At 35.5% G+C, this 23,856-nt stretch overlaps 1 long non-coding RNA gene across 2 annotated transcripts in view; it reads left to right on the plus strand.

Moving 5' to 3' along the window:
* The window catches only part of LOC140500728 (uncharacterized), a 30,201-nt gene extending 23,028 nt beyond the window's left edge, over positions 1-7,173 (plus strand). Inside the window, exons 3-4 of one of the 2 annotated variants that reach the window (XR_011965851.1) lie at positions 4,227-4,361; positions 6,436-7,173. This is a non-coding gene — a long non-coding RNA (uncharacterized lncRNA). The remainder of the gene's footprint in view (positions 1-4,226; positions 4,362-6,435) is intronic. The other variant, XR_011965852.1, reaches the window with a different exon arrangement.
* The last annotated feature ends 16,683 nt before the right edge of the window (positions 7,174-23,856 follow it).

A 23,856-nucleotide genomic window follows, 5' to 3' on the forward strand; every position in this document is an offset into this window, starting at 1 on the left:
GAAAACCATGATCTAAAAAGAGCCTAGACATCATCTTCCAAGAAATCATCAAGGAAAACTGATCTGATATTCTGGAACCAGAGAGTAAAATAAAAATCAAAAGAATTCACTGACCACCTCTTGAAAGAGACCTCAAAAGGAAAACTCTTAGGAATGTTGTAGCCAAATTCCAGAGTTCCCAGGTCAAGGAAAAAATACTATGAGAAGCTAGAAAAAAAGCAATTCAAGTACTGTGGAAATATCAGCAGGATAACACAGGATTTAACAACTTCTACACTAAGGGATTGAAGGGCTTGGAATATTCTATTCCAGAGGCCAAAGGATTTAGGATTAAAACCAAGAATGACCTACCCAAAAAAACTGAGTATAATTTCAGGGCAAAAAAATGGAATTTCAATGAATTAGAGGACTTCCAAGACCAGAGCTGAATAGAAAATCTGACTTTCAAATACAAGATTCAAGAAAAACATGAAAACATAAACAGGAAAGAGAAGTCATAAGAGACTTATTAAAGTTGAACTGTTTACATTCCTCCATGGAAAGATGATATTTATCACTCATGATACCTTTTTAAGTATTAGGATAGTTAGAGGGAAAATATACATATATATGTGTGTATATATATGTATATATATATATACATACACATATATATACACATACACACACATATGTACATATATATGTAGGTGGGAATATGTACATATGTATGTGCATATTACATATGTGTATGCAAGTTTTTTATATGTGTGTATATCTATGTACACATGAATATACATATACATGTATATATACATAGACAAAGGGCACAGGGTGAGCTGAATATGAAGGGAGAATATGTAAAAAATAAAATTTCCTGTTGAGTGAAATGTACTAGCAGTAAGAGAAGGGGAGACGTAGAATGTAGCAAATCATCTCACATAAAAGAGGCTAGAAAAGCTTTTACAATGGAGGGGAAGGGAGGAGATGAAAGGAAATAAGCGAGCCTCACTCTCATGGGATCTGGCTTAAAGAAGGAATAACATACACTCAGTTAGGTATGGAAATCTTTTTTACCCTTCATGAAGGCAGGGGGAAGGGAATAGGTGAGGGGAGATGAAAGAAGGGACAGCAAATTGGGAAAAGGGATAATCAGAAGCAAGCACTGTTATTGGGGGACAGGTCAAGGGAAATAATGGAATAAATGGAGGGCAGAACAGGACAGAGGGAAATGTAGTTAGTCTCTGGCAACATAACTCTTATAGAAGTGTTTTGCATAGTTACTCATGTATGACCTGTATCTGATTACTTATTTTCTCAATGAGAGTGGGTGAGGAGGGAAGAAGGGAGAGAATAAGGAATTCAAAGCTTTAAAAATGAATGTTAAAAATTGTTTTTGCATGCAGCTGGGAAATAAGATGTACAGGCAATGGGGTATAGAAATCTTTTTTGCCCTACAGAAAAATAGAGGGGAGGGGGATGGTAGAAGGTGGGTGATGAAAGGGTTGAATGGGGTGCATGCTGTCCTGGGGTGGGGGTGGGGAGAGCAGGGGAGAAAATTTAGAATTAAAATTCTTGTGGAAATCAATGTTGTAAACTGAAAAATAAATAAATAATACACACACACACACACACACACACACACACACACACACACACACACACACATATATACACTAATAAAGAGTTACCTAAAAAACCAAGAAGTTGCATGCCCCACCCAGAGTCAAATACTCAATATGTACCAGAGATAGCACTAAGAGCTAAGCTCTTCCTTGGCTTTGAGACTGACTCTCTATCCAGTTTGCCACACCATCTCTGAATAATCCTTTATTGTAATTTTAAAATCAGTTTCTCCTTGTTTAGCCCTATGTGGAGATATAGACATATAAGACACTTGGGCAACATCTGCCTGACAAAATTGCCTTACTTCTATTACCAACAAACACCTCTGAATTCAAGCTTTCCGGATCTTATGTGCCCAGAGGAAGCCCATCACTCTTGCAATGTTACTGTCAATGTTATGCTGTCTAAGCTGCAATGAGAACTAAGAGTTTCAGCTCCTGTATCTGCTGAAAGTAAGCACTGGAAAATTGCAGACTTCAAATATTTCTTCTGCCTTGAGCAGGAACAAACTTTTCTTTACAGATAAATAGTACACCCACTTTTTTTTGAGAACAGATAGTTGCTCTGATGAGATGAAAAAATAATGCTTTAAGCTCTGCTTAGACTTGCAATCTATTAAATGCAAGGTAAAGGGCAGGGATCCTGGTATACATCCAGATTGCTTGCAAATATGAAGACTGTTTTATATGGTTGCTCGAGTCCCTAGATCATTATCCCTGAACGAATCACTTGTTCTCCAAGCATAGAAAGCTACATAAAGGCCACTTTGAACTTTTTTGAATGATACCCCGAGGCAGTAAGGACAGAGATCTACTGAAATTGAAAAAAAACTTAATAAAAGTGAGGGGGGGAAGCAGAAAATGATGTTTAAAAAGCTCCAGGTTTTCTGATTTTAATTGTTCCTGGTTTCACTGGGATTTAACACTTTTATCAGTGATTTAGGTAATGGGAGAAAAAACTTGCTAATTATGTTTTCAGATGACATTAAACTGTAAAGGCAAAGTTTCCAATCTCCTTCTGTGTCTCCAACACACATATACAGAGATAGAAACAGAGAGAGAGAGAGAGAGAGAGAGAGAGAGAGAGAGAGAGAAAGAGAGAGAGAGAGAGAGAGAGAGAGAGAGAGAGAGAGAGAGAGAGAGAGAGAGAGAGAGAGAGAGAGTTATTGGCAGATATGTCCTCACGTAGTTTTCCAGTCAAGGCAGGGATGAGAGTGAGAATGCATTGTCATTTTCCAGGTTCCTAACCACCACTAGTGGATGCTTGGTAGTCAACTATACAAAGTTCAATGACAGTGGGCTGAAATTCCACAACTGTCAACTCCTCTCTTTAGAGAGAAGGGAAAAAATGAAAATATGGAATAAGGATAAGTCAAGTAAATGAAACACCATTGTCTTGGTAGACTATAAAAATGGAATACAAATGAGTTCAGCAGAGTTTCTGCTAAAAAAAATGGTTTATGTTATGAATAATCTTTATATTTATACCTGGAGAGTTACTAAGGAGAAAATGATAGCCACTTCTGATTTCAAACATTACCTGGGACATGAAATATTTGGAGAGCCTTAAAAGTAAAGTGATAAATGATGATTAAGGAACTAAGATTAATGAACAGATAAAGGATGACTAGTATGGCTCTAAGGCCATTGGACGGTCAGCATTTTCACCTCCAAATCTTAAAGCAGGAAGGGACCTCAGAAACTACCTTGTCTACCCCATATAGTCAAAAGAATCCTCTCTACCACATTTATCTTTTGCTGTCAGGAAGGAAGATTCACCTCCTTTAAAGGCAGCCAGTTCCACTCTTGGATACCTGTAATCATTAATCGTCATCATTCCCCTCACATTGAGCCAAAATCTACCCCTCAGCAACCTCTGTGTGGTTTTCTCCTCGGTGTACAAGAACAAGTTGTATCCCTCTCATATGTAACAACCCTTCAAATAATCAATTGTAACTATCATTCCCACCCCACTCCTTTCCCTAAGTCTTTTCTTCTCTATGATAAGCATTAGCAGTACCTTCAAAGGATCCTCACATGGTATTCCTTTCAGTGAAGTCATCCATCATCTTGGTCACTTATCTTTGAATGCATTCTAGGTTGATAATGCCTTTCTAAAATGTGTCACCAGGAACTGAGTACAATATTCTAGATGTGATCTGACCAGTGCAGTGTACAAGGTGGTTATCAGCTCTTCAGTTCTGAATTGAGCCAAATAGTAACTGTCTTGGTTTCCATGTTGAAACACATTGAGTCTGTATCTAGCTAAAACTCCCAGACCATTTTAGAAAGGCATACTTCTGCCCCAATGTACTTGGGAAGTAGATTTTTTTACCCCTTATGATTGGATCATATGTGGGTCATGGGGTCATATATCAGAGATATCAGGTTGGGTGAGACTTTAGAGCTCAGCTAGTCCATATCCCTCATTTTAAAGAAGAAATTGAGTGCCATTGATGTGAAATGACTTACTCAAGCTCTTCTCAAAAACTAAAACAAAGCTTTGATGGATCCTGTTTTCTTTAGCAATTTGTCTTCCTTTTCCCCATAATGAAATATAATCTTTCTCAAAAGCTTTGCCCATATCTCCCCTTTTATCTCTATATTTGCTCTCTCCCTTAGGAATGTCTTTCAGTCTATTGATAGAACTCAGCTCTATACAGATTAACCTCAGGTCTACAGTCAAGCCCCTGAGCTACAGGGCCAAATATTCAACTGGCTGTGAGCATCTCCACTTAGAAACTACAAGTACTTCAGGTATAATCTATTAAGAATGGATCCAATGCCTTAAAATTTAACTCAACATACATTTATTAAGCACTTTATAATGTGAAAATGTTATGTCTTCCACCAAAATTTGTTCTTCCTCTTAACTTTTCAATTTTTGTTAAAGGCACTACCGTTCTCCCACTTACCCAGCCTTTCTCTCTCTCACCCCCACATTCAATCCTTTGCTAAACCCAGCACATTATTCTTTCGCAATGACTTACTTAATAATCTCCTTCCTATTCATTTCTTTAAGTCTTTTCTTGTTCCCATTCCCAAGACTATTATAATAGTCTCCTAATTCCTCCAATTTCCTACTATTCCACACTATCCTTCACAAAGACTGCCAAAGAAAACTTCCTAAGAAGCAGCTATAATCAGGTGATTCCCTTGCTCAATAACCTTCAATAGCATCCCATTAACTATTGGATAAAGTTTAAACATGTTAACTTGACATCCAAGGCTCTCTATAGCCTAGTTCCAACTCTATTTGACTTTTAAAGCTCTTCATAAGCTAACCACTTCCCATCTTTCCAGTCTTCTTACACTTGAATCCCCTCTACATGCCACATGATTCACCAACTCAGCTCACCCTTACAACACTCAGTCTTCTAAATCTGTGCCTTTCTACTGGTTTTCTCATATGTTACAAATGTTATCCCTTCTCACCTCCTCCTGGTTTTCCTCAAGATTCAGATCAAATTCCCACTTTTGTAAGAGGCTTTTCCCAGCTCCCACTGCCAGTGTTTTCCTTCCTGAGATTACCTGAAATTTACCCTATATAATACCTTAGGTATTGGTTATTGTCTCCACCTTTGTATTGTGAACTTCTTGAGGCCAGGGACTCATGTTTTTGCCCTTCTTTTTACCCCCAGGGCATAGCACAGTGCCTGGCATGTAGTAAACACCTAATTATGGCTTGTTGACCATCTTTGCAATCTTATCTCAAACTGTACTCATTTCTAAGACCCTCCCACCAAAGTGCTTACTCACCATTTCCCAGTCCTGGGCAACCCCTTTCTGTCACCTTGACTTTTCTCCTAATGCCTTTGATACCTCGAATGCATTCCACCTATTTCCATTTCTTTTAATCCTTTACATTCTTCAAAACCAAGTTCAGGTGATGCTTCTTTCATGAAGCCTTTACCAATGCCTCTAACTAGAAGCAATCTCTCTGTGCTGACGTTTCTCATAAAGCACCATCCTTATGGACTATCATTCTCGATTTTGTGTGATACTTATATCTTAGTCTACTTCTAGATTATAATTTCCTGTAGAACAGGGGATGTTTCATTCATTTTTATATCTCATGACTCCCAGCTCAATGACCTGCCCATAGTTAGTACTTTCAGAAAAATATTGAATCTCTTGAAATAGAGGTATGCTACAATATCTGGGTTAGAAACAAACAAACAAAAAAGTTATTTTTTAAATTTTTTGAAAAGATTTTTTAAAAGAATGATGAAATCCCTTTATAAATCTGGAATGTTTGAAGCTAGGGACTAAAATAAGACAAAGGAATGTACAAGTTGCCCTCTGGAACTACTTCCTATAAATTTGTATAGTTTTACTTCTTGGTACTTAATGGAAAAATGGTATAAATGGTATTCCCTTGTACTTCCATTCAAAGCAATCCTTCCAAGCTACTTTGGAAGGAAAATGCCCTGGCCTCTTTGGAGACTTAACACCCAGGCCTTGTGAACATGAGGATGATAATTCACCCCAAGAAGCCTTTTTCACATGTGATAAGCTTGGCAGGCTGCCTTGGGTAAGTGTCAAGCCCTGAATGTTTTTGTTTTTGCCCTGGTGGTCCTGAAGAGTTACTGGAATCCTTCTCTGGGCCTGGTTTGTATCAGTATGTGAGTTGATAGTGACATTGAAAAGAAGCAGGTAGAGAAAGAGAAGGGGGTTCTGGACTCTATCGCCTTTAATTCTGATAGCAGACTCCCTGTCTGCCCAGGCGGCCTGAAAGCTTCCCTTAGTCTGCCTTTGGCTCCTTCTCTTTGTGCTTTGCAGTATTACAGGGTAATCTTTTCATGTGTTATTTTCTCCCTTTGCTCCCCAGGGAAGCTTGTCAAAACTCCTTATCTGTTGATGAATGAAAGGAATTTCTGTCTGTTCAGGCTGGGCCTGGCTAATGCAGCTCTGGACAATACTGGTGGGTCACCGAGTCAAGTGAACACAAAAAGTTAAAACATATATGAAAAAGATCAGAATCTACTCAGCGCCGGTTGTCGTGTCATCAGAAGGTATTTTCTGCCAGACAGAGGGAATGAGGAGGGGGAGTGGAATTGCAGTCATGCAGGAATGTAAAAATATCTTTGGGATAAACTCACTGTTCAAAGTGAGAGAGAAACCTGTGATACCAATGAAGACTGCCTTTGGCTTTTGTACCAGTATGTATCCTTTCTTATCAGAAATGGATGTTTAGAAGAACTGGCTTTACTTTGGATCTCAAACAAGATTTATGCCTGCTTTTTATTTATGATTTCTAGCTCATTTACTCATTCCACATGAATCTCACTCCCCCAGTCTCTTTGCTCCCCAAACATGTGAAAACACTGAGGCCAGTCTGGAAGAAACTTGTGCTTAGATGCCAGTTTATTTTTGCGTGCCCCATAGCATGCAGCACAGTACTTAATAATAGGCAGACTCTTAAGCAATATATACTGGATGGATGAAATAAAGAGAGAGAGACAGAAACAGAGACAAAGACAAAAAAAGATAAGAAAGGAGGAAGGAAGGAAGGAAGGAAGGAAGGAAGGAAGGAAGGAAGGAAGGAAGGAAGGAAGGAAGGAAGGAAGGAAGGAAAGAAGGAAGGAAGGAAGAAAAAGAAAGAAAGAAGGAAAGAGAGAAAGAAAGAAGAGAGGGAGGGACCGAAGGAGAGAGATAGGAGGAAGGAAAGAAAGAAGGAAGGAAGGAAGGAAGGAAGGAAACAAAAGACATTCCTCCTTTAAGAAAACTTCAGTATGTCTGGCATCACAGACCACATAAATTCTCGATAGTCTGAATACTAGTTGCTCTAACTTGAGATATACATGGATATATTCTTTAGTCCAGTCAGGCGTATCCCTGCATGTATAAAAAAACCATTTCAGGGATACAAAGGGGAACTCATCTCTCATGAGAAGTATAGTATTTGCACACTTTTGAGTTCAAAGAAAAGAACTGAGTCCCTTCTTTGTAACTCAAGAAATCTACTCAATAAATCAGAAGCCTGGGAGAGTATGGATAGATATGGAACTATTCTTCTAGCAAAGAATCGAGTTATTTTGCTTCGTGTGTTATTTGTTCAGAAAGAATTGTTCTTGTTAAAGCAGGCAATTCTGGTCATTTAGTAGAGCATTTACCAATCAGAGTATAGGTCAAATGATTTCATTTACCTTTTACTAAATGGCCTAACAGTCTCTGTATGTAATTAGAAATTGGGTAAGAACACAATTCAGCTTTTCATAATTTAACAGCTTCAATAAATAAATTTTCTTTGCTTCTCTGTTTTGTTCAGAAATGATGTTTTTCTGTGAGTGTGAATTTAAAACATAAATATAATGTAATATTCTTCTCTACAAATGGTTTTTAAACTGTGTGCTATGCTGCAAGCTTGGCTAGGTATGTCACAAAATGTGGGATATTGTATTATTACAGATAACATGTAAATAATTTCATTAGCTTTACTTATCCAGAATGCATAATGTGGTAAGAATATTCTTTCAAAATAAAACTTTACAAAAAATTTAAGGAAATGATTGTTCTTTTGAAAGGAAATACAGAATTAGGTGTCTCAACTCTCAAGTAGCATTACCAACTTAAACATTCAGTATACTTTAATTCCTTGAAGGATAGAATTTTGTGCTGTGAGCAAAGAAACGTAGTCATCCTATGAAGGTTATTGTTTACCACTGGGGTATGAATAAAACCTAATAGTTTCAGAAACAAAAAGAAAAAGAAAGGGAAAAGGAAGAAATATATTCTAAGTACCTAATATGTTTCAGACACTGTGCGAAGCTCTTTGCAAATATTATCTCATTTAAGGACCATTATTTTACATGGGCTATTTCAGTTAGATCGTTTAGCTACTCTTTACAGAGGATGCTGTTATTTGTATAATCCCAAATCTTAAAAGTTCTAGACTCAGTCTGCCAGAAACTTAAGATAAAGAAAAGCCACTTCACTGATGAATGCTGAGGTCTAGATTGTTTCCTTGAGACTGCTTCTGCCCTGAAGACCTCAAACATTTTTTTCATGATGTCATCTGGTATATTCATAAACCTTTTCTTCCAATCTCCTTGCCTACTGCCATCCCATTTTAGTTTACTATACACAATTTCTTGGATATTCTGCTGTCGTCCATTTGCCAGATACATCCCAGCCAAACAAGTGTGGTGTACCAACGCAGCTTTAAATAATAACAGATTAGGCTACATGCCACTTGGTAATCTTTGCTGTTTAAAGTCAAATGCGTTGCATTTAGGAGATAGTATTTATATAATGCCTATTATGTGCCAGGCACTGTACCAAGTACTTTACAAACATTTGATCTTCACAACAACCCTGGTATGTAGCCACTGCTGTTATCCTGATTTTACAGGCAAAAACACTGAGGCAAACAGATGTTAAGTTCCTTGCACAAGATCACACAACTAATAGGTGTCAGAGAATAAATATGCATTTGGAAAAGGAATGTTGTACAATGGATACAGTAAAAGGCCTGAAATTTATTATTGTGTGACTATAAGCAAGTTATTTAACTACTGTATGTCTTTTATAATCTCTAGGATTACAGGATCTTAGATTTAGGTCTGCAAAGACCCTGAGTAATCATCTAGTCATATGCCTTATGTTCCCTACACTGACAGAATTACAGGACCTATGTTTGTGCGCCATATTCATTGCCCTGAAAAAATGCTTAAGATGTGCAGTGAAGCATGTTTGGTCTAGCTTTCATTTGTATTTTATGTCCAATTCTTCTTTAAATCATAGAAATTTAGAGGGCAATTAGATGTTAAAGATCATTTCATCCAATCCCCTTATTTTATAGTTGAAGAAAGTGATACCCAAAGAGAGCAAATGACTGCTACTAATCGAAGGTAATACCTGTCTTATGTATGTTGAGTGAAAATGTTAATATTTAGATATATAAGGATGTCATCAATTGTGATGGTCCAAAGGTGAAAAGAGAAATGAATGAATACAAGTTGTTGATCCTAAGTATGCAATGTAGAAGTATAAAAGAATTATATTTTCTAGGAATAGAGTTATGAAGATGAGAAAAAATAAGAAACTAGAGGGTTTTGAATTAATTAATTAGAGTAAGTACAGAGAAGAAGCAATCTAGGGAAGTGATCTTGGCTGAACAACTGGAAAAATCTAAAATTCCACTTTGGGGAATGAGAATCTATCCTCTAAAGGTGTTAGAGGTTACCTAAAAGAACAGTTTTGTCCTGAACTTGGGAATGGGTCTTATTTCCACAAGGCAAGATACTCAGAGAAATAGCTTAACTGGGTCATAGAAAGGAGTCAACTGCACTTTTGAAAAAAAAAATCCAAACAAAATAAGTATCTCTTTAGTTGAATGATGCTATCTATAGTCTAACCGTACAATATGCCTCTAATTTGATGACACACATCTCCGTGTGATTTGTGTATGGATATGCCTCCTCTGTAATGAAGTAGTTCTCACACTCTAAGCAGCAGGCTGAGTGATGGCTCACTGTGCAAAGGTCTTGCTGAGAACTCTACAGCAGAGATTGGCCCCCAAGTTTACAATTTAAAATAGAAGTCCACTTCTAACTCCATGGGTGTTGGCAGATTAGCCTTTCAACTCACAACCAAAAAGAAAAACCTAGACTAAAACATAACCAGTCAAATTAGGTCTGGTACTGGATGTTACTTCATCAGATCTCCAAAGACTGTTTTAAGGTTCTTAATTCCACTTTGTTTAATCAGTGCCACGTCTACGTTGCTGAAACTAGGCCAAATCACTTCACATTTTTACTCACTAGTATTTCTCATCCTTCTGCAATGATCAGGGGGTATTCAATGAAGCAGTCAAAAGTACATGATAATTCTCATTTCCACTTTGCCCATACATGAAATGTGGATGAAGTAATAACCCTGACAGGAAAGGAAAAGTGAAAAGAGAATCATTTCACACAGAAGAGTAAGAATGGGCCCATAGTCTAGAAATTAGAAAAATAAAGGCAAAGTTAGTACCAAGTATTGCATAATTGGAAAAAAAATACACTGGATTGTAGTTCTGAATCTCCATTTAATTCACCCTTTTGTAGAAATATGATAAACAATCCATTAAGACTATAAGCACCTTAAGGGAAAGAGTGGTGTCTTATAATTATTTTTATTGCCCATGTATTTCCAACAAGCCATCACCCAGCCTCCTCCACTTGAAGACCTCCTAGGAGGGGAATTTGTTGACTAAATAAATCTACTTCCATAGTTGAGATTTAAAAGAAAAAACATGAAAATAAGCCATGTGGCCTTCAGACAACTTATCTGATGTCTCTGGGTTTCAATCTCCTTATCAACAAGATGAGAGGATTCATTTTCAATACAGAATGGTACCATGGAAGGGACACTTGTAGAGTCAGAAGGCCTGGGTTTGTAATCCTCTCTGAAGTGATCTGTGTGCCTTTACTCAAATCATTTAACTTTGGGAACCTCAATTTATTCATCTGTGAAATCAGGGGGATGAAGTAGATACCTTCTAAATTCTTTTCAGCTCCAGATTCATGAACTAGCTGATAGCTAATGCCACTTCCAGCTGCATAATTCTGTGATTTTCATGGGACAATGAACCCTAAGATAATTTAATATCCTTTGCTTCTCTCCTCAATTCCTTTTCTTCTTGGTTTTCTTGGAAATCTAGGTAGGAGGGGGACTAGATGTATTCTCTTAGCAGAGTGATCCAGTATCACGCAAGCTCCTGGAAGGTGTGAACTATTCTAGTTTTGTTCTCATAGTCTGTCAGTCAATAAACATTTATTAAGTGCTTACCCAGTACTATGCTAAGCACTTTATAGACCCAGTACTCAGTGTATCTCTTCAGACAAATTAGGTATTTAATAATGTTTTTCTCATTGATCTAAAGCCCTATGAGGAGAAAAGGGTAACATTGCTAAATCAATGAAATAAAAATATTGAAATCAACATTTTGGAGAGAACAATGATTTTTTAAAATTATTTTCCATTGTTTGTATACATCAAATAAGGAAATAAGCTTGTTCATTTATTATTCTCATACTAAGCACCAAGCATTTTAGTGATTCCTAAGGTGACTGAAGATTCCTTAGTGGTCAGAAACGGTGGGTATAGGAGCTAGGTAGTCCAATTCTAGATCAGAACTTTTTGGGCTTAGGACAAATATAATTTCCATCCACTTTCAAATATGATTGTATGTCTTCTATTTTTAAAATTATCACTAAGTATTCTATTTTCATTGCATGGGACTTATTTTGACCAATTCCTATGCCTTTCTAAAATAAGAATTTTCCTTAATTGCATTTTATATAGTACCTTAAATTTCGCAAGGCACTTTACATATATTTACAAATTTTATCTTCACCATAGCCTGTAAATTAGCTGTCGTTTTTAACCCCACTCTATAGATAAGGAAACTGAGGTTGAAAGAAATGAAGTAACTTGCCCAGGGCCACATAGCTAGTACTTGTCTGAATCAGGACTTGAACTCAAGTCTTCCTAACTCCAAGCCCAGAGTCAGATTTACTGCACTGCCAGGTTGCCTAGACCATATGCTGGATATGAGCCAACTTGTACTTTGCTGAATTTATATATTGATAATTGAAGTACAAATGTTCCCCATGGAATATGCAATTCACTAACCTCATGAAATATACCATTCTCTCAAGCAAAACTGTATTTCTGTTTTGCTGGTTCCAATTGCTAGGCTCATTTATGATCAACTCCTAGAAGATTCTGATTATACTGGTTCCCAAAAGATTGGTTTAAAACAAAAAGAGGCTTGGTAAGAACACTACCTACTTAATGTCATTTTTATCTTTCATATGAAATTTTGGAATCAGTATTGTAATGAAATATAATATTATTATTATTACCCTTACAACCTCTCTAGGGTTCTCAAAAATTGAATTACTTCTACGAATTTATTCAATAATGTATACTCTTTAGTCCAAATATCTGAAAACTGGGGTCTACTGTTGAATATCAACACATTCAGAGTTAGGCACATTGACAAAAGCCATGCATGATGAGCCTCCGTTGTGCTTTGTAAGATAAAGGAGTCCAGATTGACATGCAAAAAGTGAAGCCAGGAAAAGTAGAATTTGTTTTTTCCCCAAAACAGCCCTCAACCAGACTATTTAAATGCCATCAACTACTGTTCTCTTTTACAACAGTATCACTATGTGAGAGAAACAGTGGCTTGGAAAAATCTTTGTTTTTGTCAGGAACCCAGAATCTTTTAAGTTCACATACAGCCCTTTCTACTAAAGCATGACATGAATAAATTTATTTCCATAAAATATTTGAACTCTCAATCCTTTTTCTCTCATTTTTATTGATGATACCACCATACTTCTAGGCAATCAAGTTTACAACATTGGCACAATACTTAATTCTCTCTCCTTCCATCTACAGATCCAATCAGTTGCCAAGGGTTGTCAATGCTTATAAATGTTTAACAATTGATTTTCTGAAGAGAGTTGGGGGGGGGGAAGGGAGAGAATAATCACATAACACTTTTAAGTTTCATCTGCATTAGTAACATTTTCTCCATCACTTTCTTAAGTCTAAACAATCAACAAAACAATAAATGAATATCTAATTTGTAGTTTGCAATTTTAAAAGTATAAACTCATACTGAAACTTTAAGAGACTCTCAAGAGTCAGCATGAACTTCTGTTAGCATGTTGCTAAAATACAAAACAAGTGTGGTTTTAAAAACCAATGCCTTTAAAATTATTTTGCAATTTTTTGAACAAATTTTATTAAATATTAATAATAAAATAGTTAACCCAAATAATACCTCAAATATGATAGTGGTATAGTTGTATAATGCTTGGCACATTATAAGCACTTAAATACTTTTCATCATTCACAGTAAAAAAAATATTCTGTGATTCATCACAAATCAATGGACATTTGCATCTGTTGCTTATGGTTCAAGAAGTGATAATAATAAAGGAATGAAATGGAGACATCAGGAAAAGAAAAAAATAATCATTGTCTAAATTTTCTGAGAGTTAATACAATCCAGGCTCTAACAGACTCTGAAAGTTATAGCTGTCTAAGCTCACCAAGCTCAGCCAAGACTGTCAGCATGGAACAGTGAATTAATTACATTCTGATTAGAATGGTAGTGTCTAGAAATAGACTCCAAATTAAGTCATGTACTTCCACTTTGGTTTGTCTTCAGGAAGTTACTCAAATATTTGTGAAGGACATATATTGCCCATAAACACGTGTGAAAAGGCACATCTCACTGTAATTTTGAAATTATTCATTCCTTATAGTCCTCTTTCAAAATGTGTTGTTTAAAGATGAGATTTCTAGCTGTCAGATGAGCATCTGAAACTGAAATAGAGACATGAGGAACTTAGCTTCAGGGCTGTTTCTGGACTTGTGAATACAAGAATAGGTTGATCATAGGATCATAAAGTTAATCAAAAAGTATATTTGAGATGCTGTACTTCAGTTTCCTTATTTTACATTAAAAAAGAGTCTCAGAGAATTGAAGTGATCCACCTAAAGTCATACAATGAAAGGAAGAGCCAAAATTTTAACCCAGATCCTCTTACTCCTAATACAACTCTTTCTACTATACCATGGCCTCAGTTAAATTATTTTTAAGAAATGCTTGAGCATTTTGTCTTCTCTCCTCCATTTTTGTTGATGGTACCATCATCCTTTCAAGCAAGCAGGTCTGTAATATCAAAATCATCTGTGTTTCTTATCTCTCCTTCAAACCCTATAACCAGTCAGTTGCCAAGGGCTAACTATTCTACCTCTATAATGACTCTTGTATCTATAATGTCTCTTGTATTTCTTTTTCTCCATTCACATGGCATATGCTATAGCTCAGATCCATATCTAAATGTTCATTTAAACCATTCAAATCACTTTCTAATTGGTCTCCTTGTCCAAATTCTCTCACTTCTCCAGTCTGGGAAATTGTTTTTCTTGATGATATGCATTTGATACAAATGTTGTTTCTCTTTGTCAGTCAGGTTTGGAGGTACAAGTAGGGGGGAGAGAGAGAGACAGAGAGAGAGAAAGACAGACAGAGACAGAGAGACAGAGAGGCAGGGAGAGACAGAGAGACAGGGGGAGAGAGAGAGAGAGAGAGAGAGAGAGACATGGCGTATACCAGCGGTGGGGAACCTATGTCCTTGAGGCCACATGTGACATTTGAGATCCCTTGGGTGAAGTCTTTTGACTGAGTCTAAGTTTTACAAGACAAATCCTTTTATGAAAGGGATTTGTTCTGTGAAGTTTAGATCCAGCCAAAGGGCCACACTTGAGGACCTAGGCAGTCACATGTGGCCTTGGCACTGCAGGTTCCCCACCCTGTGGTGTATACAGTAACAACAATTAGAGAGAATTTTAAGGACAATTTTGAGGAAAAAAGTCATTTTTACTATTATAAATAGCCAAATTAACTACAGAGGAAATATGGTGGAAGATGCTACCTGTATCCATAGAAAGAAATGATAGAGAAATATATATAGAATGATGCATATTTGTGTCTAACAGTAGCTATCTCTAGGGTGTGGGGAGGGAAAAAAAGAAATTTACATGATAACTATTAAGTATTTGAAAGGAATAGTAAGGTATACATAATGGATTTGCAGTTTCATCTGTAATCATCTTTTTATACTATGCTATAGAAATGCATGTGCTATTCCATAAATTCAAAATCAATAAAAACTTTTAAAAAGCATCCTAAATATATAGAGAATAAGTAAGCTAAGTATTTAATACACAAACTGAATGGAAAATAAAAATTTTTTTAAAATAATACTGAAATATTAATGAATTATTTTTATGTGACTATAGATAGACAAGGATATGAAGATGGGGTAGAGAATTACCTTTGTTGTCTGTTTTTGTTTTTTTAGAGAACTTATACATTGAGAGATAGTGAAAAGCAAAGGGAGGATAAATGAACTAAAAACCTAAGCAGTAAAAGATATAATGGGAAAATCAGGAGGGTAATAGGTAGAAGTTAATTTATATTTTTAGAGAAAAAAAATCCTATCTGCTCTTTGGTAAATCAATATCATAGGTGCTATGATAATAGAAATGCTTCTCAAATGGAAGGAAGCGATTGAGAAGTGATGTCCTAGGGAATAACTGGTCAGGACTTATGGGAAAATCAGTGAAAGAATTCCAATTTGTCTTTCTGCCTTTAGAGTGATGAGAGAGTAAGGATATAATACTATTGGGAGGAAAGACAGATTATAATGGGAGTAGGGGGAACTGACTACAGTCAGAAGAAATGAAGAGGGAAGCCAACATTAGGAAGTGACCCCACAGAAGCAGCAAGGGTTTAGGCAAGGGATCTTACAAAATACCAAGCATTGGTGGTTTGAACATTTCAGGAGATCACTACCTGTAAGAACAAATCAAACACCTTGGTACTAAATTCCATTAATTGGGAAGAAAGATTTGAGACACTGGGAAGGCATAGCTGAAGAGGAGTCATAAATTCAAAGGAAGATGTCATGATATCCAAAGGGATAATCAATAAGGAAAAGACTAAAAATTAGGGTTCTTAGACACACACACATGCACACACACACACACATGCACACACACACATACACACACATACACACACATACACACACAGATTATAGAACATTATTCATTGCACACTGTCTCCATCAAGAATTAACATTCCTATATACAGATTCTGAAGAATTCCAAAGGAGGAAAGGATTAAGAAAAGGGATGGAATGAAAACAGTACTTCTCAGTTAGTGAAATTACAAACTAATGTCACTGAAATTGAAAATGAATGGTAGATTATTTCCAGGGATGGAGCCAAGATGGCAAAGAAGAAAAAGCACTTAGCTGAACTTTTCCAACAGTCCCCTACACACAGCTTTAAAATAGTACCTTAAATCAAATTCTAGAGTGATAGAGCCAGCAAAAGGTCAGAGTGAGACATTCTTCCAACCCAAGACAACTTAGGAGGTTGGAAAGAAAAATCTATGACACAGAGGTAGAGGCTAGCTTAGAGCCCACATGAAAGAAACATTAGTGGGGAGACTAGGTGATAACAACAGAAGCAGCAGCAGTTTTGGGAACTCTCAAGTCAGAGATAGTAAGTGTATCTGGCAACTCATCAGAAATAGATTACAGGGGACCCCTATGCAAGCACTCAGTGCAGGCCCAGATGTTGTTTAGCAAATTCATTGCCTATATCCACTTCTAGGTCATAATTCAAGGGCAGAGAGGAACACATTTTGTCAAGGGAGAGTGAAAGCCTTGAGGGGCAACTATTGGGCAATTCCATTGCCTATACTGATCACAATATTGTATAAACTATTTGGAAAAATAGGTGGAGTTCTACCAAATTTCTTCTGTGACACAAATAGAGTACTGATACCTAACCAGGAAGAGTCAAAAACAAGAAAGAAAATTATAGGCCAATTTCCCTAATGAAGATGATGCCAAAAATTTGAATAAAATATTTACAAAGAGATTACAACCATTTATCACAAAGGGTAGTGAACTGTGTAGAGGTGGGATTTATACCAAGAAAGCAAGGCTGGTTGAATATTAGGAAAATTGTTGGTATTGAGCACATCAAAAACAACAAAAATCACATGATTGTATCAATAGATACAAAAAAAGCCTTTAACAAAATACAGCACCATTCCTATTAAAAACACTAGAAAAACATGGGAATCAATGGAGCTTTTATTAAAATGATAAGCAGTATCTATCTAAAACCATCAGCAAGTATTATCTATAATGGAGATAAACTTGAAACTTTCCCAGTAAGATCAGGGGTAAAGCAAGGATGTGTTTCATTACAACTATTATTCGACATTACACTAGAAATGCATACTATAACAATAAGACAAGAAAAATAAATTGAAGAAATAGAAATAGTTTGTGAGGAAATAACATGTTATGCTTAGAAAACACTAGAGAATCAACTAAAAAAACTAGTTGAAACAATTAACAACTTTAGCAAAGTTGCACAATATAAAATAAACCCACAAAAATCATCAGCATTTCTATATACTACCAACAAAATCCAGCAGGAAGAAATAGAAAAAAAAGTTCCATTTGAAACAACTACACACAAAATAAAATACATGGGAGTCTACTCATCAAGACAGACCCAGGGACTATATGAACACAGTTATGAAATGCTTTTCACACAAAGACAGATCTGAACAATTGGAGAAAATTAAGTACTCACTGGTATGGTAAGCCAATATAACAAAAGTGGTAATTTCATCTAAATTAATTTACTTATTCAGTACCATGCCAGTCAAACTACCAAAGAATTATTTTGTAGAGCTAGAAAAAATTAAAAATTCAACCACAAGAACAAAAGGTCAAGAATATCTAGAGAATCAATGGAAAAAAATGTGAAGGAAGGAGGTCTAACTGTAGCACATTTCAAAGTATATTATAAAGTGTTAATCACAACAATAATCTGGTACTGCCTGAGAAATAGAATGATGGATTAGTGAAATAGCCCCAAAAATCCACACTTTGATGTTAAGAACTCAACATTTGACCAAAAAAATTTCTGGGAAAGCATTTTGGAAGAAACTAGGGATAGACCAACATTTCCTACCATATACAAAGATAAGGTCAAAATTGATTAATTATTTAGACATAAAAGGTGATATCATAAGTAAATTAAGTGAGCATAGTAAAATGTTCCTGTAAGATCTGTGGTTAAGGGAAGACTTTAATGACAAACAAGAGATAAAGAGGATCACGGTTGGGGGAGGGGAAAATGGATAATTTCAACTACATGGAATTGGGCTTTTGCACAAACAAAACTAAAGCGGTCAAAATTAGAAAGAAAACAGGAAACTGGGAAAATATTTTTATAAAATATTTCTCTGGTAAAGCCTTCATCTTTGAAATAGACAAGGAACTGAATCAAATTTATAAAAAGATGAAACATTTCCCAGTTTATAAATGGTCAAAGGAAATAAATAGGCAGTTTTCAGAAGAAGAAATCAACACTATCAAAGGTCACAAGGGAAAATGCTCTAAATAACTAATAATTAGAGAAACACAAATGAAAAATCAAAATTGCAGAAGAAGTTAAAAAGAGAACAAATAGCAGAATTTAGAGCCTTTAAAGAAAGAAATAATTAGTCAAATAGAAAAACTTGAGTCCATTGTTATGAGTCTTTCTAAAGAAGGAAAACAAACAACAGTCAAATAAGAATAGGCACATTGAACTGAAGAAAAAATCTAAAAGAAGTCAAGAAGAAATAACACCAAAAGAACATGCAATGTCTATAAAAATGAACATATTAATCTTAAAGACAGACTGCATTGAAATAACTTAAGGATTATAACCTTCCCAAAAGAGTATGACAAGCATGAAAACCTGAACGTCATTATGCAAGAAATAGTACAAGAAAATTCCCAAAAATTTCTGAACACAGAAAACAAAAAGACAATTAGGAGAATCTACAAATTGCCTCCAGAATGTGTGTGTGTGTACATACACATATTTATATGTACATGCATACATGTGTATATGTTTATTTATATGTGTATATACACACATGTATGTGCATGTGTGTGAATATATATATGGGTGTATGTGTATTGTGAGTATGTATATTTGTGTGTGTGTTCCAAATTCCAGGACACATAGTGGTTAAATTTAACAATTCCATTGATGAATAACATATCCTCAGGGAAAAAAATACTTCAAATATAAAGGAAAGGAATTTTGAATACCACCTACCAATAACCAGAGAAACTCATATTTTACAATAATATATTTCAAAAAGCAAAAGAGTTCAAGATGCAACCCAATATGACACACCCTGCAAAACCTGAACCAAGTTGAAATGAAATAGATAGATTTTTAATCAAAGAGAGACATGATTCATTCATACAAAAACCAGACTGGGTTATTCAAATTGCAATCACTGCCAAAAAACAGAAATATAAAAAAAGGTAAATGAATGCAACTACCAAGGAAAGCATGTATATAATAAAACTAATTAACTCATCTCTAGAGACTATTAAAAGCAAATAAATGTGTGTGTGTTTGTGTGTGTTAGAAAGAGAAAAATACCTATAGAAAATCACAACAGACTGTTAAATTTCTTTTTAACAAAAGTACATAAAGGGATAAAGATAAAACTGGAACTTAAATAGAAACAATGATAAATGAACAGTTTTAAAAGCCCATTGACTAAACTTCACAATCCCCTTCCTGCAGATTAGCCAACGCATGTGTGGAACTAAACTGCAGAGTTAGGAGGTAGATAAAAGAGGTAAGGGGAGGTAGGAAATAGAAGGTACATTATATTTATAGGATGTATCTTAATCATGTCAATATAAACAATGAATACATAATAATTCCTGTGGTTTCTCAGAAAGAACAGGTGCTACAGGTGAATAGGTGAAGCAGTAAAGGGAAGGATTCAAACAGATGGAAAAGTGGTGTAATCTCAATTCAGTGGTGGGAGTCTGATTGAAGAACACTACCTTGTGTGGGTGGGGAGAAATATTTTGTAATGGGAGATGGGGACTTTACAACAGGTATAATTAGATGCTCAGAGATATTAACTCTGAGACTATTGTTTCTATCTATAGCATTCTACCTCAGGAGAAAGGGAATTCAAACTCTGAGGGCTACAGATATCCAGAAGGGTGAAATGATTTGGAGCCAGAGAGATGATTTCATGGTAAATGGAAAAGAAAATGATCATTGGGAGTTGATAAAACATGGGAATAATTAATGTTGCATTTTAATTGTTGTGATCAATTTGGAGTTAGATTTTTTAAAAAGGGACTGAAATGCCCATGCCTTTTAAACTAAATTTCACTATTAGGCATACACCCTAATGAAGTTATTGATAAGAAAGACCCCATATACACCAAAATTTTAGAACAGCATTTTTTGTTATAATAAAGAACTGGAGGCAATAGATGCCCATAAGGAAATTGTAGTACATGAATATAATAGAATATTAATGTGCTGAAAGAAATGAGTAATAAAATAAATAGAAAGAAACATGCTAGAACTTATATAAAGTGATACAAAATGAAATAAACAGAACCAAGATGATAATATACGCACTAACTTCCACAATGTAAATGGGAGAAAAAACTGCCACAAAACAATATAACAGAGTAAATGCTGAAAAAAATCAAAGAAGAAACATCTCCACAAAGAAAAGCTATAAGAAGACATTTCCTCTTACTCTTTCCCATGGCTATGGAACATTGTATATAATTTCAAATTTTTTTATGTATGAATCTGTTTTGCTTATTTTTTTTTGAAAATATTTTTTTGTTACATGGAATGGTTCTCTGGGAGAATAAAGACTGAGGGAGTGGTAAAATGTAAAAACAAAAGGTAACAATTTGAAGCTAACATAAAGGAAATAAAAGGGATCATCATAAATTATTATACATACTTTTACACCTGCATTGTCTGCATCTTTTTTTAAAAAACTGCCCGAATTAACAAAAGAACTAGAAATTGAATAGAAATCAAGCAAGCCATAAATAAAATGTCAAAAGAGGGAAAAAATTTATGCCAGATGGATTTCAAAGCTAATTCCATAACAGACTAATGTGCTTCCTTCAAAAAAAATTTTTCTGAAAAATAGAGGAGATACTCTACATTAAAATCCTTTTATGAAACAAATATGCTACTATTGCCCAAACCATGGAGAGACAAAGCAGAAAAAGAGAACACAAGAACAGTCTCAATAATCAATATTATTGCAAAAAGTTTAAATAGAATTCTACCAATGTGGCTACAAAATATATTTTTAAAAAATTGGTATGAATAAGTTGGAATTGTACCAGATATGCTGGATTTTAGCCAGGCTTTTGTGATCCCCAGTGACCTAATTATTAATCAAGCAGTTGGTCAACAAACATTTATTAATGTGCCAGGCATTGTGCTAAACACTGGGAATTCAAAGAAAAACAAAAACACAGTTGTTGCCCTCAGAGAGTTAGAGATATGTAAAGAGGAAATCCCTAATGGTTGGTAGAATAAGAATTTTACTGGATGTTTTCAAAAAAACAAAGCTAAAATGAAAACAAAAAAACCAACAATACACCGAGACAGGGGAGAAGGAGAATCCAGAGACATGTTGCACTAAGTCCCATAGATTTTAACAATAGGCCAAACAACACATATAGGTAGGCATGGCACCCAGCACATGGGGATAAAAATTATTGTCTCCCCTTATTTCTTTTGAAGAGTTTTGTTGTATTTATTTAAATTTGTATGAGTCTTGCTAGCATAACTCAAACATTTTACACATTTTGTAGCTATTTTAATGGCATTTCTTTTATTACTTTTATATTAACCTCTACAACACACCTAATACATTCAACCTTTACCTGAAGATTTTAAAGGCAGCTCTTTCTATTTTCTCATAGATCTAATTGTTAGGAAGTTTTCCTTATGCCATACCTGAATTTGCCTTTTTGAAGTTTCTAGCCATTTCCACTAGTGCTGTCTTCAGTAAGTAAAATAATCAAATCAAAACCTTCTTTGACATGATAACCCTTCAGATATTTGAAGAGAGCTTTCATGTCCCCTCCAAAGTCTTCTCTAAGCCAAATATCCCCTAGTTCCTTCAACAGCTCTCCATGGGGTGTGAACTTAAGGCCTTTCACAATTCAAGTTTTCCCTCCTCTGTATCTTTTGCAGCTTATCAACATCCTTCTGAAACTGCTGCCTAGAACTGACCATAATATTACAGATGTGATTTCACCAGAGTATGTTACTATGGAACTATCATCCTATTATTGCTAGAAGATATAACTTTCAGGGTAGTCTAAGATCTTTCTCCCTCCCTCTCTCCCTTTATCCTATCCCCTCTCTTTCTCTCTTCTGTCATATTTCACTGTTCATCAACATTCAGCTTACTGTCATTGAAAAACTCTTAGATCATTACTTAGATGAATTGTTGTCTAACTATGCCTCTATCATGTTATACTTGTAAGCTTACTTTTTTTAATCTTAGAATAAAACTTTAAAATTGGCTCATTAAATATCATAGTATTTGTTTGGCTCAGGGGTTCAATTTGTTAAGATCTTTCCTAATCATGACTCTGAGTTGACCACCTGTACCTTGATATGCTTACAAAGAGCAGAAATGGTCAGAGGTCTCAGGCCATGGCCAGATGATCAAGACTGAGGAATTGCATGTGTATTGAAGTTATATTATGTACTGCATTAAATTCTCAATCCTAAATTCTTAATGGAGCCCAAATCCTAAATCTGACAAGATTCCAAGCCTATCTAACATAATCATGATGCCTGGGTTCACTGTTCCTCCAGTTTCTTCCTCTTGGTCTAATGAGGAAAGCATCACAGAGGTTCTCCTTTCCCGGCTTGAAGGGGAGACATAATTCAAGGAGAGCAACAAACTCATGCACTCTTTTTTTTTTTTTTTTTTTTTTTAGAACTCCTGAGTCCAGACCAATTCTCTGTCTGAGGGACTTTAGGATTCAAAAAGTAGTGGTCGATGCTTGGTTGATGTTTTAATGTTCTCTGGTCATGATGTGGCCATTTTTTTTGGCTTCTTCATTCTAAGAATAAATCCTATGTGCCAGGAAAGGCTATTAACCTTGAGTCCACGGACCCTGAAGTGTTCCCTGGCTAAATTTAAAGGAGTCCATGAACTTGTATGGGAAATGATTACACCTTCATTTTCATTAACCTCTAACTGAAATTTAGCATTTTCTTCATTTATGATTTTAAAAAAATAAAAGCCTTTTCTAGGATGGGGGGGTCTACATTCAGTCAGTCAATAAGCATGTATTGAATATCTACTATGTGTCAGGACAGTGCCAATTGTTGGGCTTCATCAGATTGCCAAAGGAATTCATGATACATTCACAAAAATGATTAAGAATGTCTGCTTTATGTGATTTTTAACCAAATGTCTCTACTTCTTTAGACAGACAATGTTATCCTGCCAGGGTCACATGACTAATACTCACTGAAATACAGCCTGCTCAAAAGCAGAATCTGTTGGTATTTTACCAATAGGTAGTGTCTCAGAGCTAACTTTGCCTGAGTACCTCTGCAACTCCAAACAAGTCTTATTAATTTCTAGAATGTATATGGCACTTTCCTCTTCTCATCTGATGATCTAACAACCCTGTGAAGTAGGTGATATTTTTATCCCTATTTTTCCATTAAGGAAAATGAGACAGGCAGAGGTTAAATGACTTTCTCACTGTCATACAGCTATTAAGCACCTAAGGCCACATTTGAACTCAGATCTTCT

The sequence above is a fragment of the Notamacropus eugenii genome, chromosome 4 (genome assembly GCF_028372415.1).
Source record: "Notamacropus eugenii isolate mMacEug1 chromosome 4, mMacEug1.pri_v2, whole genome shotgun sequence".
NCBI lineage: Eukaryota > Metazoa > Chordata > Mammalia > Diprotodontia > Macropodidae > Notamacropus > Notamacropus eugenii.